The sequence below is a fragment of the Gekko japonicus genome, unplaced genomic scaffold, assembly GCF_001447785.1.
Source record: "Gekko japonicus isolate JY-2015 unplaced genomic scaffold, Gekko_japonicus_V1.1 scaffold229, whole genome shotgun sequence".
In the NCBI taxonomy this organism is placed as follows: Eukaryota; Metazoa; Chordata; class Lepidosauria; order Squamata; family Gekkonidae; genus Gekko; species Gekko japonicus.
This window is the reverse complement of record NW_015166426.1, coordinates 848,910-865,948: the sequence shown is the minus strand read 5'-3', so window position 1 is coordinate 865,948 and position 17,039 is coordinate 848,910. Positions and strand designations below refer to the sequence as shown.

Sequence of the window (17,039 nt, the reverse complement as noted above, 5' to 3'; positions counted from 1 at the left end):
ATATGTGGCTCTCATGTGAATGCCTGGTGGAAGAGCTCCATCCTGCAGGTCCTCGCAGAATTGTAATAAATTCCGCAGGACCCTGATAAAGTGTATATACAGTTTGGGGCACAATTCAAAGTGCTGGTTCTTACTTTTTGGGCCCCAAACAGTTTGTTGGCCCCAAAAGTAGCTGAAAGACTTTTTCCTCCCATACTGTCCCGCTATTTAAGATCTTTCTCCCAAACCCTGTTCTCTGTGCCTCTGCCGGTAGAGATGAGGATAGGAACTGTAGACGATACCACTGGTTTCAGTAACAGCTGAAACATTTCTCCATGCTAGAGCTGCCAGGACCCAGCTGTCGATCAGCTGGCCGGTGGGGGGACTTAGGTGTGATAGGGGCAGCATCGATGTGGCAACATCACTTCTAGCACACACCAGAACTGATGTAATTGCACTGCCGGCAATGCAGGATGCTCTGGTATTGGGGCAAAAACTCTATGGTAAAAAGGAGTCAGCTGTAGAGTTTTGTCCAATACCAGAAGTTATGTTGCTGCATTGCTGGCAATGATACTGAGTCACTGCCCTAGGCCTCCTCCACCACCACTGGGAAGGACTCCCCACCGTTGACAGGAGGGAGCTGGCAATGCAGCTCCATGCATTTCTCCATTTCACCCAGGCTTTTTAATTAAGGTGCTGTTTTTAATTGTTTCCAGTCTGCTTCTAGCCTTAGAGCTGTTTTATGAACCTTGTTTTTATTCCAAGAGTGTCTGTTGTAGATCCTGCAGGTAATCAGGGATCAGAATAGATGCAGCTGTATCATAGAGCTTGGCTGTAAACAATGGATGGTTTTGCGTGTTTTGAATGTTGTCTGGAAGCATGTAATAATGTTTGGCAATCAGTAGGTTTCTGGCAAAAGGCAGGATCTAAAACAGACATTTTTGGAATTACAATACCCACCTGATGTACTAAAGAAAAAGAACAACAAAGCCAGAATGATACCAAGGGATAACCTGTTACAAGACATGTCCAAATGAAACACCATTGGTGGTCACATACAGATCTCAGCTCAAACCAATTCAACGCATCGTTAACAACCTACAAGCTATGTTGGACAATGATACTCCTCTCTCACGGGCATTGGGAGGCAAACCTTTTCTTGCCCACAGACAGCCTCCTAACCTTAAACAACTTCTGATCCACAACAATGCCCTTCCTAACACGGACATGGACTCCAGGGCAAACCAAGATGCCAACAAGGTCCCCGTATTCACACTGACGACATAATCACTGGACCTAACAACACCAACCTTACCTTCTTATTCATCTTCACGCATTATATATGCCAGCAATGTGCTTACAGTCTCTACATTGGACAGTATTAAGCATGGGATAGAGCAGGTAGAGAAAGAGGTACTTTTCTCCCTTTCTCACAATACAAGAACTCGTGGGCTCTCCATGAAATTGCTGAGCGGTCGGGTTAGAACAGATAAAAGGAAGTACTTCTTCACCCAAAGAATGATTAACACATGGAATTCACTGCCACAGGAAGTGGGGGCGGCTACAAGCATGGACGGCTTCAAAAGGGAATTAGATAAACATATGGAGCAGAGGTCCATCAGTGGCTATAAGCCACAAGGTATAGATAGAGACTCTGGGGCAAGTGATGCTCTGTCTTCTTGGTGCTTAGGGGGGCCAACAGTGGGAGGGCTTCTAATATCCTGGCCCCACTGGTGGAACTCCTGATGGCACCTGGTATTTTTGGCCACTGTGTTGGACTGGATGGGCCTTTGGCCTGATCCAACATTGGCGTCTCTTATGTTCTTATGTTCTTAAATATTTAATCCCTACACAAAAGAATAAATGGGCATCAATCTGGCATTAAATGCCACAACACTAAAAAAACAGTGGGAGAACATTTTAATCTTCCAGGTCATTCCATTGCTGACTTAAGAGTGGCAGTCCTCAAACAGAGAAACTTCAAGGAGAGCTTGCATCCTGAGATTGCTGAACCTGACAAGTTCAGAACAATGGACACTGCCCCACCCCCCCAGTTGAATAGGGACACAGGAGTCTTATCTCACTGCAGATGCGAATGTTCTGCCTTCAAGGAGAGCTTGCATCATGAGATTGCTGAACCTGACAAGTTCAGAACAATGGACACTGCCCCACCCCCCAGTTGAATAGGAGTCTTATCTCACTGCAGGTGCGAATGTTCTGCCCCCAAGCATTTCCCCTCTGCTCTAATCAAGCTGATCCCAATGCAAGTTGTACCTCTGCGTCCTGAGTTCCTTCTCTGCAACAGACTCAGCAATCTCCATTCCAACTTGTATCTGATGAAGGGAGTGTTGCCTCTGGAAAGCTTCTACCCTGAAACTCTTGTTGGTCTCTAAGGTGCTACTGGACTTGAATCCAGCTGTTCTACTGCAGACTAACACGGCTACCCTCTGGAACTAAATATTTTAGGTTGTTTAAATGCTCTGGATGGATTTAAATGCTGGGTGTTGTTTTTTAAAAAAAAATAGTTTGGTAATGGTTAGTCATCGATGCAATGAACATGAAATTGAGCCAACTTCAGAGGACGGCGGAAGACAGGAGGGCCTGGCGGGAGGCGTTCAGAGTCGGACTCGACTGTGCGACTGAACAACAACAACAACAACAAAAAGTGATTTTATGCTGTTCTGCCTTTACCTTTATGTTTCAACACGTTTTACTTTGTGAGCTGCCTTGAGCAAGTTCTCTGGAGAGGCAGCTCAGACTTTTTCTAAATAAATCAATTATGGAACTGGTGCACAATTCCGCTCTGATACAAGGTAAAGAAAGGGTTCAAAACAGGAAACTGGGCTGAATGCATTTGCATACAGAAGAACCACCTGGCATCTAAATGGGGTACTTTGATCTTGGCCACATTGCTTAATGATACATGCTGTTCACTCCTAAGAGTTAAAGATGTTCAGGTTCAGAAAAATACAGGTTATTTTCCATCTAGTTGATCCCCCCCCCCCCCGCAAAACCTGTTGGTCTGCAGTGGAAGAGCTAGACTCGAGTAGCACCTTAGAGACCAACAAGATTTTGGGAGGGTTGAGCTTTCCAGAGGTGAAGCTCCCTTCATCAGATACAGGTAGAAATGGAGATCCCTGAGTTATATCCTAGTGTTAAGGTGGGAAGGGTGTTGCAAAGAAGGAATTCAGTTTGCAGAGGTACAATCTGCATAGTAATCAAGCTGATGGCAGAGGTACAATCAAGCTGATCACAATGCAAGCTGTACCTCTGCCTCCTGCGTTCCCTCGTTGCAACACCCCTCCCACATTCTGACTAGGATATAAGAACTCAGAGATCTCCATTCCAGCTTGGATCTGATTATATGAGTTTGACTCTCGAAAGCTCCTATCCTGAAAATCTTGTTGGTCTTAAAGGTGCTACTGGACTTGAATCAATCCATCATTAACCCATTTAAAGGGCAAACACAATAACCCCCCTATCGACGTATATAATGAAATCACAGAATAAGGCCTAATTCTTCATTGCAAGCACTGTAAGCTGGAGAACAAGGGAAATCATAAATAACCCGCAGGATATATTAAGGCATGCAATTATTTTAAAAATAATCACAAACCTTGGATAGAGGAAATGGTATATTTCATAAAGGTACACCCAGGTATAATGAAATCAGAGCGGCGACACACACAAAAAAAGTATGAAACATGATTAGCTCTGTTTTTCATAACCTTGCCAGTTGTAATAAGTAAAACAAGTTAACGTTGTTTGTCATTCTAACCTTTGGTGTTCCGATTGTTCCCCCGTTCAAAGGCGGCCATAAAACAAAGTAATTCCGTCATTATTCCCTAATCTATCATTTGCAAATAGAGCTCTGCCGTTATTCGTATTGTTCTCACAAGCAGAAACGCTTCTCTTTTGTTGCCTATGATTTATTTCATTCACTCCTGATGTTTCACTGCTCCGATAATCAGCTCAAGCGAGGTAGAAAGACTCTAAACACCTGCAGCGATCCAGCAGGAAGTGGAAAGGGAGGAAAGGACCAGACCACCTGGCAAGGGAGAAACAATGAAATGCATGCTTCCTAGCTGGCAGAAGTCTCGTTTTAAATCTCTCAGGTGTTACTTCAAATGAATCTGACAAAGTACATGATTAGTTTGCCAAACCACAGAAGTACAGCCCAGAAACTTGAAAGTTTAAGCTTTCTTCTATCTTTATTCATGTACGCTCCTATACAGTAGATACTCTGTTGCGAGAACACCTTTCTTGTCTCCTGACATTTCATCTCTTCACACTTCAGGGATAGTTCCTACAGTCATTTTCCCTTATGTGCAGCTATGGACTGTCCTAAGCCATTTACAAGGCCATGATCATGAGGGGAATCTGAAACATAAACCAGGCTGTACACGGACACAGATAGCGCCAAATTCTGACACTTTTCCCAGCCACCTCAGCTGTGGCAATGGCTGGGGCCACCACTGTTTGTCACATGATTCCACACTTCCCATATTTTCCCACTAGCATGGTGTAGTTCTATTAGGGTTGCCACCCTCCAGGGAGTGGCTGGATTTCTCCTGGAATTACAAATAATCTCAGTTCTCCTGGAAAAATGGCTCCTTTGGAAAGTGGACTTTATGGCACTATACTCCACTGAAGGCCCTCCCCTCCGGAAACCCCTCCCTCCTCAGGCTCCACACCCCAAATCTCCAGGTATTTCCCAATCCAGAGCTAGCAACCCTAAGTGCTATGGCTGATTATACATATTTCCTTACATGAAGAACAGGAAGCTGGTGCATTAAAGAGGAACTTCCACATGACATCATGTTCATTCCGAGCACCATTTGTGTCATCCTTGGGGTTTTCTCCTTTAAGCTGGGGGGGGGGATATTTTAATAAATCTAAAATGGGGGTTCTGCAGAAGGGCTGTGGACATACCTTCTGGTGCCAGTATTTTATTCATTTTATTTGTTTACATTATTTATATTTCGCCTTTCTCACTGGGACTCAAGGCGGATTATACAGAATACAATCAAAACTGTGGGACATCCAAGAGACAATGCAGTCGGATTTGACTTGCAGAAATCTGGAATCAACCAGAGGTGAAGCAAAACATGGGTATGAATGTAACATCTTAAATGAATGCAAATATGATGTAGTAGAAGTCTACTTACAGCAACAGATAGCATGAATTCTATGCAGTGCTGCAGTCTACAGTTCCTAACCATTGACCCCAAGCTTCTTTCTTTCTTTTGGTAATTTTTTGTATTTTTTATAAGTCAACAGAATCAACACTGTGGGACATCCAAGAGACAATGCAGTCGGATTTGATTTACAGAAATCTGGAATCAACCAGAGGTGAAGCAAAACATCAGTATGAATGTAACATGTTAAATGAATGCAAACATGATGTAGTAGAAGTCTACTTACAGCAATAGATAGCATGAATTCTATGCAGAGCTGCAGTCTACAGTTCCTAACCATTGACCCCAAGCTTCTTTCTTTCTTTTGGTAATTTTTTGTATTTTTAAATATGTGCATGTGTGTGCACACCTGGAAGTCATGGCGAACACTGGTGGCTGACCCCTTCTGTGGGCCTGGAGGATATTCAGAGAGGTGGCTGAATAACACCTGCCCCCACCTCCCACCTCTGGTATTCCAAGGCGGTCTCCCATCCAAGGAATTGCCAGAGTGGACCCTGCTTAGCTTCTGAGAGCTGATGAGATCGGGCTTCCCTGGGCTATCCAGGTCAGGGGACCCCAAGCTTCTTTCTGAACCATATTGTTACATGCACCCTGGGGTTTTTTTTTTTTGGCAGAGCTAAGCTCTGCTTCCAAACGATGTGGGGGCAGCTTGTTGTCATGTAGTCCTCCCTCCACTAGCCCTTTAAAATTCCTCCCCAATTTCCTGCATAGCCATGCTTAGGGAAAGGGGAGCTTTCCATGTTGCAGGGTGTGCACATGTGTTTGTGTCTTGGTGTGATGGCTGTTGTGGCTAAAGTTCTGATGCGATGGGGGAAAGGGGAGGGACAGGGATGGGGCCGCAGGAGGAGCAATTGTGGGGAACATGGGGGGGGGCGTGGATGCTGTTCCCACTCTGTCCCACACCACTTGCTGTTGCAAGGTGCCAAGACCATGTTTCTATACCCCTATTAGGGAGCAGCCCAGGGGAACAAGCCCCACATATCCCTCTTCTTTCCATGTGTGCGCTGATGAATGCCTTTTGTCTTGTAGTGGCATACAAACTGTGGAAAAACTATGGTTTGAGCTTCTCTATACACCAGGAGGGCGAACAATAGTTAGATGAATAGATGTTTTAAAATATTTTTACCCCACTTTTCCTGTGGTTCAAGGCAACGTACGATAATAGTTTAAAAACAGTTCTAATTAAAACCAAAATAAAATGACAAACCCCAAATCTCTCCCTCAACGCTAAACTATGGTTTATGCTGAAGCTGGAATCACTAATAGACTAACTGAAGAGAGAAAGGGGAAGGGAAGGCGCATCCCCATAATGGCAAGCCACTTATTAATTTATTTAAAACATCTATATGTTTATGATAATCTTTATGTATGTGTGTATAAACATTGTATACATAGCAACATTCCAACACAGAGACACACAAACAGGAAGGAAGGCCAGTGGGAAGTAGTGAAGGAACAACAAACGAGACAAAGAAAGTCTTTATCCACTGGCAGAAGACCATGATAGCAAGAAACAGATTAATCTCCCTGACGAAGGCATTCCAGGGTTTTGGCATCACAACTCAGAAGACCCTTTCTTGGGCTGACACCCCATTAACTTCAGGCAGAGGGGGAGCCTGACGCATGGCCTCCCAAGATGACCAGTGTGGTTGGGAAGGTTCATATGGGAATACGCAGTCCTTAAGGTTTGCTGGTTCCAAGTGGTACAGGGTTTTAAAAGCTGTTGGGTGTTATATCTGAACCATGTCAATACAAATATGTATTAATTTTTGTTCCTATCAATTTGCAACTGACTTATGGCAACACCATAGGAAAAATACATTTCAAGACAAGAGTCGTTCAGAGGTGTTTATCATTGCCTGCCTCTGTATGACAACCCTAGACTTCCTTGGTGGTCTCCTGTCCAAGCACTAACCCCGGCCAATGCTCCTTAGCTTCTGACATCTGACAAGATTGTGCGAGCCTGGGTTATCCAAGTCAGGGTGTATCAAATTACTACTTAACATATTACATGGAGAGGAAATTATGTGAATTGGTCATTACAGGAGCAAACCAGACTATTCAATCAGAACTTTGCCAATCTAAAGTTCTTATACCTCTGATATGAAGCGGCGGTTCCTCCCCGCACCACCCCACCACTGCATACCTTATGTAAGCCACTGTGGTTCTCATCAAATCAGGAGGGCTGAAGGGATGGAGGGCCAATATTTTCAAGATGTTGGGGGGGGGTCTCTGTAAGGAATCATGGGGGGAAATATCCTAATAATCTTACCCTCCAGGATTTTGTAAGCTTTCAAGGCCTTCAGAAGACCAAATATCCCCCCTTTAATTCATCTGTGCACAGTATTCCATGGCACCTGGAGTATATTCAGTCCTCTTCAGGCTATTTGGCAGTGGGAAGGGAGATTCCCCCCCCCCTTTACCCACTTTACAAATTCATATTCTTCCGCATATTTGGGTAGTCCTCCAAATGGGTCAAAAAAAACCTCCTTATTTCTGTGGCTGACCCCAATTTCTTACTACATGTACTCAGATTCAGCAACAAGGCACTCTACTCTTGCATGGGGTTCATAAACACAACATGATTTCCAGCAACAAACAGTACACTAAAATATATTACATTTGACTGCCCCTTCCCCATAGGGCAACATATTTGACAGCTATGATGGATCTGAACATAAGCATTTCTCTCTCCTTGTATGGCGGCAGGGCACTAACAAATAGTGATTTTTTTACTGGCTTCGGCTCAAGTTCTGATGGAAGTGTGCTCAGAATCCCAGGTTCAAAAGCAAAGTGGGCATATTTTAAAATACCAGAAAGATGTATAATGAGCACATGACACAAATTATTTTTTAATTTGTCAAAATGAGAAAAGATGACAAGCAATTTTGTGCCAGGGCTGGTCAATTAAAAAAAATTAAATTTGACAGGCTCATTTATACTCAACCTCCACATAATATGTGAAGCTTTCAAACAAGATCACATTTTATTCAACTGTTTCCCTATGCCCTGCATCCACAGAGAGAATTCTTCCCAAACAGTCGTGGTGGGAAGTACCATCAAGTCGCAGCCAACTGATGGCGATCCCATAGGGTTTTCAAGAGGTGAACAGAGGTAGTCCCATTATGCATGCACATTTTCAGAGCAGTGAGCCTTTAATCTTGACTTTGGATTCTGTGCCCACCTTAAGTACCCATCCTTTTCCTCCGGTGTATTTATTCTGCAGATATGATTTTAAAAATTCACTTTTCTAAATTGGGGTGGAACATCACTTGTGACCTGTGGGGAGTGGCATCCAGCATAAAAAAAATATGCCATTGTCCTATTGCAGCTGCACAGTAGCATAGCATTTTTTTAAAAATATGCCATTGTCCTATTGCAGTTGCACAGTAGCATCCAGAAAGGACCTTCTATTTAAACTCTCATGGTTCAGGTTTTGGCATGCATATTAGCATCAGTTCACTGACTGAAAAGGAACAGAAAGGAACACAGGCAAAGGGCAAAATCCACTGCTGAAACTGACCATACTTTTTCTGAAATTGACAAGCAGCTGCCAAGCCCGGGTTTCCATACTGCTGAGCACTAGGGGATTCTCTGCTGTGTTATTGGCCACTGTGAAAAATGGGAAGGAGCCACACAATCTCATAATATGGGGGAACATGTTGAGTGTACAGAATGCATAGTAGAACCCACTGGCACAGCATTGCAAACTGTGATCATTGGCAACGTGTGTGTGTGCATGCATGCATGCCTGTGCAAGTCGGCTGGAACTCCACTATGTTTTATTTATTTATTTATCAAATTTCTACCCCACCCTCCCAGCCAAGGCCAGCTCAGGTTTTGCACAGGACTGCAATTTGTATGGGGAGGAGTCCTCTGGCGGAAGCTCTGGCGAGCCTTTTACATTTTGTACCACTAAATTGGAAAAAAATGTGTGGGGGGGGGCATTTTCATCAATGCCCTAGTACAGATGCCTAGCAACACTAATTTCCTACCCTTCCTTGAAAATTTTTGTGGTTTTCTCTTCATGATTCTCTAATGTGAAGGAAAGTGAAGGAAAGTGTGATCGTGCACATTGGTCATGATCTTGGCAGGTTTTTAAAGCCTGTCCTTTGTGGATTGTACTTTTTCTCCAAATGAATCTATCCCAAGTGATTCTTAAGTTTGGCAAGTTTGCAGATGGTCCATGTGGCTCAGCTGCCATAAAATGGTCGCAAAGAGAAACATGTTTTCAAAGCTTTAGGCTTCCCATCCCAGTGCCCATCTCTCTTTACACGCCATGTCAATTTCATTCTGTGCTGATGACCCCCCTTTATTTTGTTTGCATGCAGCACTTTTTTTTTGTTGCACTGAGGATGTTGCCATTTGCCTCCTTTCCAAACCCCCTTTCAGGTTAATATCAGCAAGGAACTAAACCTTACACAGCTCCTTTAAAACTCCCCCATCATTTTATTTTATTTTTATTCAGCGATCCAAGGTTAGCAATACCCTCATATCACTAGACTCATGCCGCCTGTAAAAAAGAAGAAGTGAAAAATGGAGCTTGCACAGTGATAATGGGGGGAAGATGGTGGAAGGTGCACAGTCAGTGGACCAACCTTGATGTGAGCAGGGAGTGATCTTCAAGAGGCGGCAAAAGGGCAGGGGGGATTCAAGGGAATATGTACGCTTTTGAATTACCTTTGGCTTGGAAGTGAAACAAGGGAAAATTGGCACAAAAGCACTCTCAGAAAACCCAGGAAAACAGCGACCGGAAAACGAACTGAATGCTGAAGGGAGGAAAATCAATGCAGAATTACAAAGAAAACTTGACGGACATGCACGGTGAAAGTGAAGGAAAACACCTGTGCATAATGGGCTGTGGTATGCCATTACCTGCCTCTCTGTAGTGATCCTGGACCTCCTTTGTGATCTTCCATTCAAGTAGCCATACCTAACCACTAACACTTTTCTATATCACAGTGAACTTTTTTTCTGTATCACTGGACCGAGGAAATGCTCGCCCATTTGTTTCTATTCATGTATTTTACTCTTGGTTTTCAAGTGGCAGAATGTTGGCAACAATTTAAATATATGCAACATTGCCTTATTAAATCTAAACCAATTTTACTATAACAACAAAAATGCTTTATTTATTTTGCACATTTAAAAAGTTTAAGAGCTGTGCACAGTGATACTAAGCAGATAAGCACAGTGACCTCAACAGCCTTAGAGGGGCATAACTCTGCTTTGAATTGTGTTATTAGTCATCTACAAACAAAATTATAAATATATACTCAATACTGGGGGTGGTGGAGAACAGTTGTAAACTGCTGTACCCTATACTACTTTATCATTTGTATCTTAGTTTTTGTCAAGGCGGGGGGAAAGTTGAAAATAGAAAACACAATTTCCCCGGTAAATTGAAGAAAGTGTATTATTGGGGCAGAAACACCCCCTAGTCTATTTAAACACTAAACATACTGTGTTGTACATGTCTACATTATACAGAGGAATTATGATTCTCTAATGTTGCATTATTATGTAATGGCATTGTACTGGTGGTGGAAAATGCATTAAGTTGCACCTGACGTATGGTGACCCCATAACATTTTCAAAGCAAGAGACATTCAGAGGTGATTTGCCATTGCCTTTCTCTGCATAGCAATGCTGGACTTCTTTGTTGGTCTCCCCTCCAAGTACGAACTAGGTCTGACCCTGGTTCTGACGAGATCAAGCTAGCCTGGGCAATGCACATCAGAGACTGTTGTACTACACATTTTGAATGAGTAAAGCCTTGTTGAACAATTTAAGGAATTATTTTTTAGCACTTTCCAGTATTTTCTACTGGAAAAAGTGAAAAAAATATCTTGGTAAACCAATGGGGGAAAATAGTACATATGCTTTTAAAAAATCATTTTTTTCCGGGTTTCACATTTCTACTCTTCCTGCCCAAGTGTGTACAGTAGCAGAATTGGTTGCAGGGACTGACAACTGGCAGGCAGGGCTATTGTACTATGCACATTTGCCTCAACAGCACCTATGTACATATTAAATGTGCATGCATACATCTCCATGATTTGTGATTATTTTAAAGCACTCTCAATCACTCAGCCTTAGTGAACTGAGACCAAAGCTATTGTCATTGCTACCCCATGAAACAGATATGCATAAGTAGAGGGGAATCAAACAAAGCATACATGTAACAGAACACTGACCAAAAAGATGAAGGTGGGGAACAACTTGTTTCTTGAAAACTGAAATATATTATTGAGACAGCAACCCTAAAACTTGCCATGTAAGATGTCACCTTAGAGACAGTGGAACTTCCTAGCACACACATAAAGGATCACCACTTGCAGAGCTTCGAAGCACTAAAAACACGCATGCATTGTGCCATCAGAAACTGGGCTTACTGATGAACAGTCCATGAGTTTATCGTGAATGAATCTCTCAGTGCTGAGCTGTATCATCACTTGTGCAATTTACATTTCAGGGTCTGTTACCACAAAAATCTCTCAGATCACAGTAGAAATGAATTAGTTCTAAGTGCTGCCCCTGCTGGAACACATTCAATTGTAAAACCAAACGTCTTTGAGCTTTCGGAAGCAGAGAGGACCCTTTTGGCACCATCTGTACTGATCACAGAAGTCTGCAGTTTAACAGCTTTTATCTTCTTCTTTATACCAACCACCGTGTGGTCGGAACAGTCACTTTTGGTCTTTGCCAATTAACCCAGGTTGACCTACCAAAGATTAAATGACTTCATAGTGAGGGAGAGGGCGTAATCATAATTATTATGCTTTATGCTTTTGTCATTTTTGCATAAAGTTACCCATAATACTGCAGTTTTGAAGCAGTCATATCATTTTATTAAATCTGTCCCATGGCACATGCTGTATTCAGCAAGTCTTTAGCTATGGTGATAAATGTGTTTGTTCCTGGCAAGAAGGTAGAAAAGCATTATAAACAAGTTTCAAATAAACAAATAAAGATGGTCTTTTAAGTCACTCTGAACTGAGCCTGGAAACAAGTAGAAATGTGTTCTAAGTATCACATTCCTAACTCTGGAGACTTCTCTACACAAACAAAAATATTTTTGACATCTCTTCTTTTAGTACTGACCCTAGGAGAAGACTGAATTCATGTTTAGAGACTGCTCAAGAAATCTATACAGTTGGAATGTATCCAGTCCATTCTGGTTTTTAATGCAAATGCTTTATGTAAACATGGCCCCGGTCACACGTGCCGGAAAACGCGGGGGGAGGCGTGGCTATTTGTGGCGGCACAATTAGACCCGCGACAACGCGATCAGATGTGTTGGTGGCAAACCACGGTTCCATCCCTTGGCATGTGTGCTTCAATGAAGACAGCCAGAGGGGAAAGCCGCGCCAGCGTGATCACTTGGATGGAGTCTGTCGGCAGCCCATGGCAAACCATTTGCCAATACTTTTGGTAAGGTATTTTTTAACCGCGCATTTCTGACGGCACGCCATGGGTAAGCCACGGGTGCGCTATGCCCGCCAGATGTTGCGGTGTGATTGTGCCCGGAAAATCCGCCCAACGTTTGTGGCTCTCCCACGGCAAATTCGCCATGTGAACGGGGCCCATGAATTTTTTTGTTTATTAGAAGTATATTTAGTTTATTTGGACTACACATATTTCTAGCATACACTTGACATGTTCCTCAATGTTTCTGGGTTTATTGTTAAAAATGGATGAGAAGTAAAAGTAACAGGTGACAGAAATAAAATCAGAAGTCTAAATGAAACATTCCAGTGATGGGCACGTAGAAACAAAGAAAATGATTGTAATAACCAGTGTAAATAAACAGAAGAGTACAACAAAAAAGGAAGAACAAGAGATCTGTCCCACAAGATCTAAGAAATCAAAGGAAAATGTAAAGCATGGTAAGGCATGCTGAAAGATCAGAATGGAAATACATCAACTCAACAGGACAAAATAAAGAAAAGGGGGGAACTAGGGGTGTGCATTTGGTCTACTCAAACCAAAAATATGCCCCCAAAACACCTGTATCCAGGCTTTTTGCGGTGAACCGAAATAATCCCAAGAAAAATCCCTGCCATAAATGGGAAGGCATTTGACACCACTTAACACACATCCATGATGTACTTAATCTGTCTTGATGCAGCTGCTATGTCAACCTCCATAACCCAATCTTACTTATATGAAGTATCCTCAAGAGTTATTTTGACATTTCGCTCTATCAGTCAAACAACATGTAAAACGTATTCACACACAGACTCATAGGTGCATCTGTTTTCACAGACTGAATGACATCTCAAGACAGCGAGAAAATGGATTAAAATCAAACTGATGGATTCTTGGGAGGGGGGAGGAATGAACCTATGTTAGAGTTGTCGGGTATAATATGTAAACAACCCTAGAAAAGGTCCAAGTGTCATCTTAAGAAGAACTTCCTAAAATAATTCTAATTGCTTCTCACTTTGGCTATTTCACATACTATATGGAGGTAAACTGAATTCTTCTACTGAAAGTATCCTGAACTCTGGGAGAATGCACCTGTAAGATATGAACACTATTTGGAGAAATTCATGAGTTATGTGGGATTTTCCAACAGGTCAAACTGCCCCCCTAGACTGTTGAAATTTAACAAATCAGCACCATGAAGAGGGGAGCTTAAGCACTTTCTCCATGTACACTATGGTCTTCATATGAATTTGGCACTGCTCATGTGGAAATTGAGGAGAACCTTCAACTCATATCTTATGTATGTTTGACACCAGACCCAACCTGTGGACTGTGCACATTGGTCTTACCTTTTAGGTTTACACCTAAAATAGCCTACATGCACACTACAAAATGTGATTCCAGATGTGTGAAGTGGCCCTTATCTTTTTTAAAAAATCAAACATAGTTTTCAGTGGGTTTAGCTTTTAAAGAAAAAAACCCTTCCTTTAATAACTACCTGTTTCTGACCACAAGGAAAGAAAAGCCCTATCTGAAATCTCGTAAGAGAATAAATGCCTCAGATATTTTCAAGAGAACCAGTTTTGAAGATTCAAGAAGCTTGGTTTATAGATCAGATAAGGATGAGTGCTAATCCAAAGGAGCTTTCTTCAGAGTGTTTATCTGAAGCTTAACTTCATAGTGCTTATCAGAACCAAACCAAAATGCCACCCCCCTGCTGCCCCTGGCTTTCACTAGAAGGAGCCCACACAGTTCAGAAATTAGCATCTTACTGGAAAGCTCAGTTGCTTTAGAGTTCTTAATATCCAGCCGGTTTGTGAAAGGCACTCCTGTGTCATCAACAGCTATACTAGACTCAACTTTCATTTTCAATGAACCCATAAACGATACATCAGTCCAGCTCATCTGAAGTACATATTTGTTGAATATGGGATTTGGGTCTTGTTAACTACAAAGCAGTATTTAAAACAATATACAATGTATTATCCAGGCAGTCTCCTGCATAAATTCCATCAATTCCTTCCTTCATTCAGCCAGGTTAGGGATGTGAGGAACCTCCATGAGAAACTTCACTCATACTTAGGGATGCTCATACAGCTGCCATGGTTCAGCTCATGACCTGGTTGACAGCTGTGAACAAATACCTGAATTTTCTATATTTGGTTTGATAGTTTGTCAATCTGTTTGTGCAGGTTTGGCAAACTGTTTCACCATATTCTTTACTAACCCTGCAGTACAATGCAACTGGCTTTTTAAAAACATGCACATTCTCATATAGGTCGACTTAGTTCTATCAACCCTCCATTCTTGCTGCATAACTTTGCTCAGCAGATAATTATTTAAATAGACAATTAGATCACTCACAAATCATATACATCTATCATCAATAAATGAAGTCCTTAGTAATGCTAATTGCTGACAATCACTTTGAAATGGCAGCATCTTTGTGCATGCACAGGTTTGGGAAAACCCAGTGCAAACCAATTTGGTAGGCGTTCGTAGCAGCTTGGCATGAATGAAATGCACCATCATAGGCTCAAATCTGTCCACCAACCTCAAATACACTAAGTTCAACACTTGAACGTGTTCATGCCAAAATTCACAACATCTCAATGCAGCCGAAATTCTCTTGGCTTCCCTCAAAACAACCTCAGCTGTTCTGTTAGGGGAGGAATGTGCATACTGTTGACAACTTTTAATGGCAACTATAATCCATTTATTTCTCCTTGCCAGAGGGGATAGAACCGCTGAACTACTGACCTTCCACAGCCTGCAGTTCAGCGTCTTAACCACTTGAGCCACCGCAGCTCCTGCCAGAGGGGATACACATAACCATATTCAACAGAGACAAAGGAGTACTCTCTGCCCCCCACCAGAGTTTAATATAGGAATTTTGCCCCATTTCAGACATTCACCAAGAAGCAAAAATCTAATAACTCAGTGGAGGAACATAGTCTCCCCCTTCACATATAAACCAAAACACCAACATAAACTGCCAATAACATTGGAACTGTCTGATCAATAAGAGAGACACCTCCCAACACAATCACCATAGTATCTTAGAGCTGGTTCCCAATGAACATAAGAATTGTGACTTCAGAGAATCAACAATCTGACAATCCCAGTGTACACCCACATTATTAAGCAATAAAAAGAGCACTGCAAGAAATGTTAATAACATCAGGAACCGACTGTACAATTCTCCATGGACATTAATGAACCAATGTAAAAATATGAGAAAATGAGTACAAAATGTTTTTGAAGGAATCTTCCTCATTTATCACCCAGCTCGCTCATATTTCACACACTTGGCCTTTAATGAATAAAACCATCTTTCAAAAATTATTTTTTGTGTAGGGCTCACTTCTCAACACTTTTCTGATGGAAACAACGTTTTATTGCTAACCAGAATTCTATTTACACAATCTCATAATCCTTTGGGAATATGTTCCACTGTAATTTACGAAAGCGTAAATACCTTGCAAAATTATATAGTTATCAAGGATGAGTCTAGAAGAGAAGTGACAAAGACTATTACTGGAGCAAAGTTTTTGTTCCAGCCATGAAATATATACTTTATAAAACAGAACAAAGTCTGAGTCCAGTGGCATGTTTAAAACCAGCAAAGTTTTATTCAAGGTATAAGCTTTCCTGTGCACGCATACTTCTTATACCTTGAATATCCTGAATAAAACCTGGTTGGCCTTAAAGGTGCCACTGGAACTTTATTCTGTTGCTTCAGACCAACATGGCTTCCTACCTGAATCTATCTTTATAAAACAGAGTTTAATAAAATTTAATCCATGCTAATTTTATTTTGCCATCAAGTTGCAACCGCCTTACTGTGCCCTCATAGAGTTTTCAAGGCAAGAGATGTTCAGAGGTGGCTCGCTATCGCCTGTCTCTGCCTAGCAACCCTGGATCTCCTTGTTGCTCTCCCATGCAAGTACCAGGGGTGGCCAAACTTGCTTAACACAAGAGCCACATAGAATAAATGTCAGATGTTTGAGAGCCACAAGACATGAACAAATATTGCACACACTTTTTTCTTGAAAACATGCAAATTTGCTTTTTATTAACACTGCTAAAAATAAAACCAAAAGGGGGTAAAAACAGATATAACTTTAAATGCATCCTCCAAGCTCCCCCCTGCCCGCCCCCCACTGGCTGGCTTGGCAAAGGGATTTAAAGAGACAAATGCCTTCTCCCAAGCTGGACAACCCGGGAGGGGGGGGGTGGCGGCTTTGAGAACGCATTTAAAGATAAAGTTGCTTTCTTTCTCTGCTCCCCCCCCCCACACACACACACCTCAAGCCTGCCCAGGGAGGGGAACACTGGCTGGAGAAGGGAAGACCGATTGGGAAGACATGCCTCCCCTTCGTTTCCCCAGCTGCCCTGCCGGGAGCCTCACAATATGTGTGAAAGAGCCGC

At 42.2% G+C, this 17,039-nt stretch overlaps 1 protein-coding gene across 1 annotated transcript in view; it reads right to left on the bottom strand.

The window, feature by feature from the left end:
• The window catches only part of LOC107110907 (glutamate receptor ionotropic, delta-2-like), a 1,200,243-nt gene that overhangs the window by 742,068 nt on the left and 441,136 nt on the right, over positions 1 to 17,039 (bottom strand).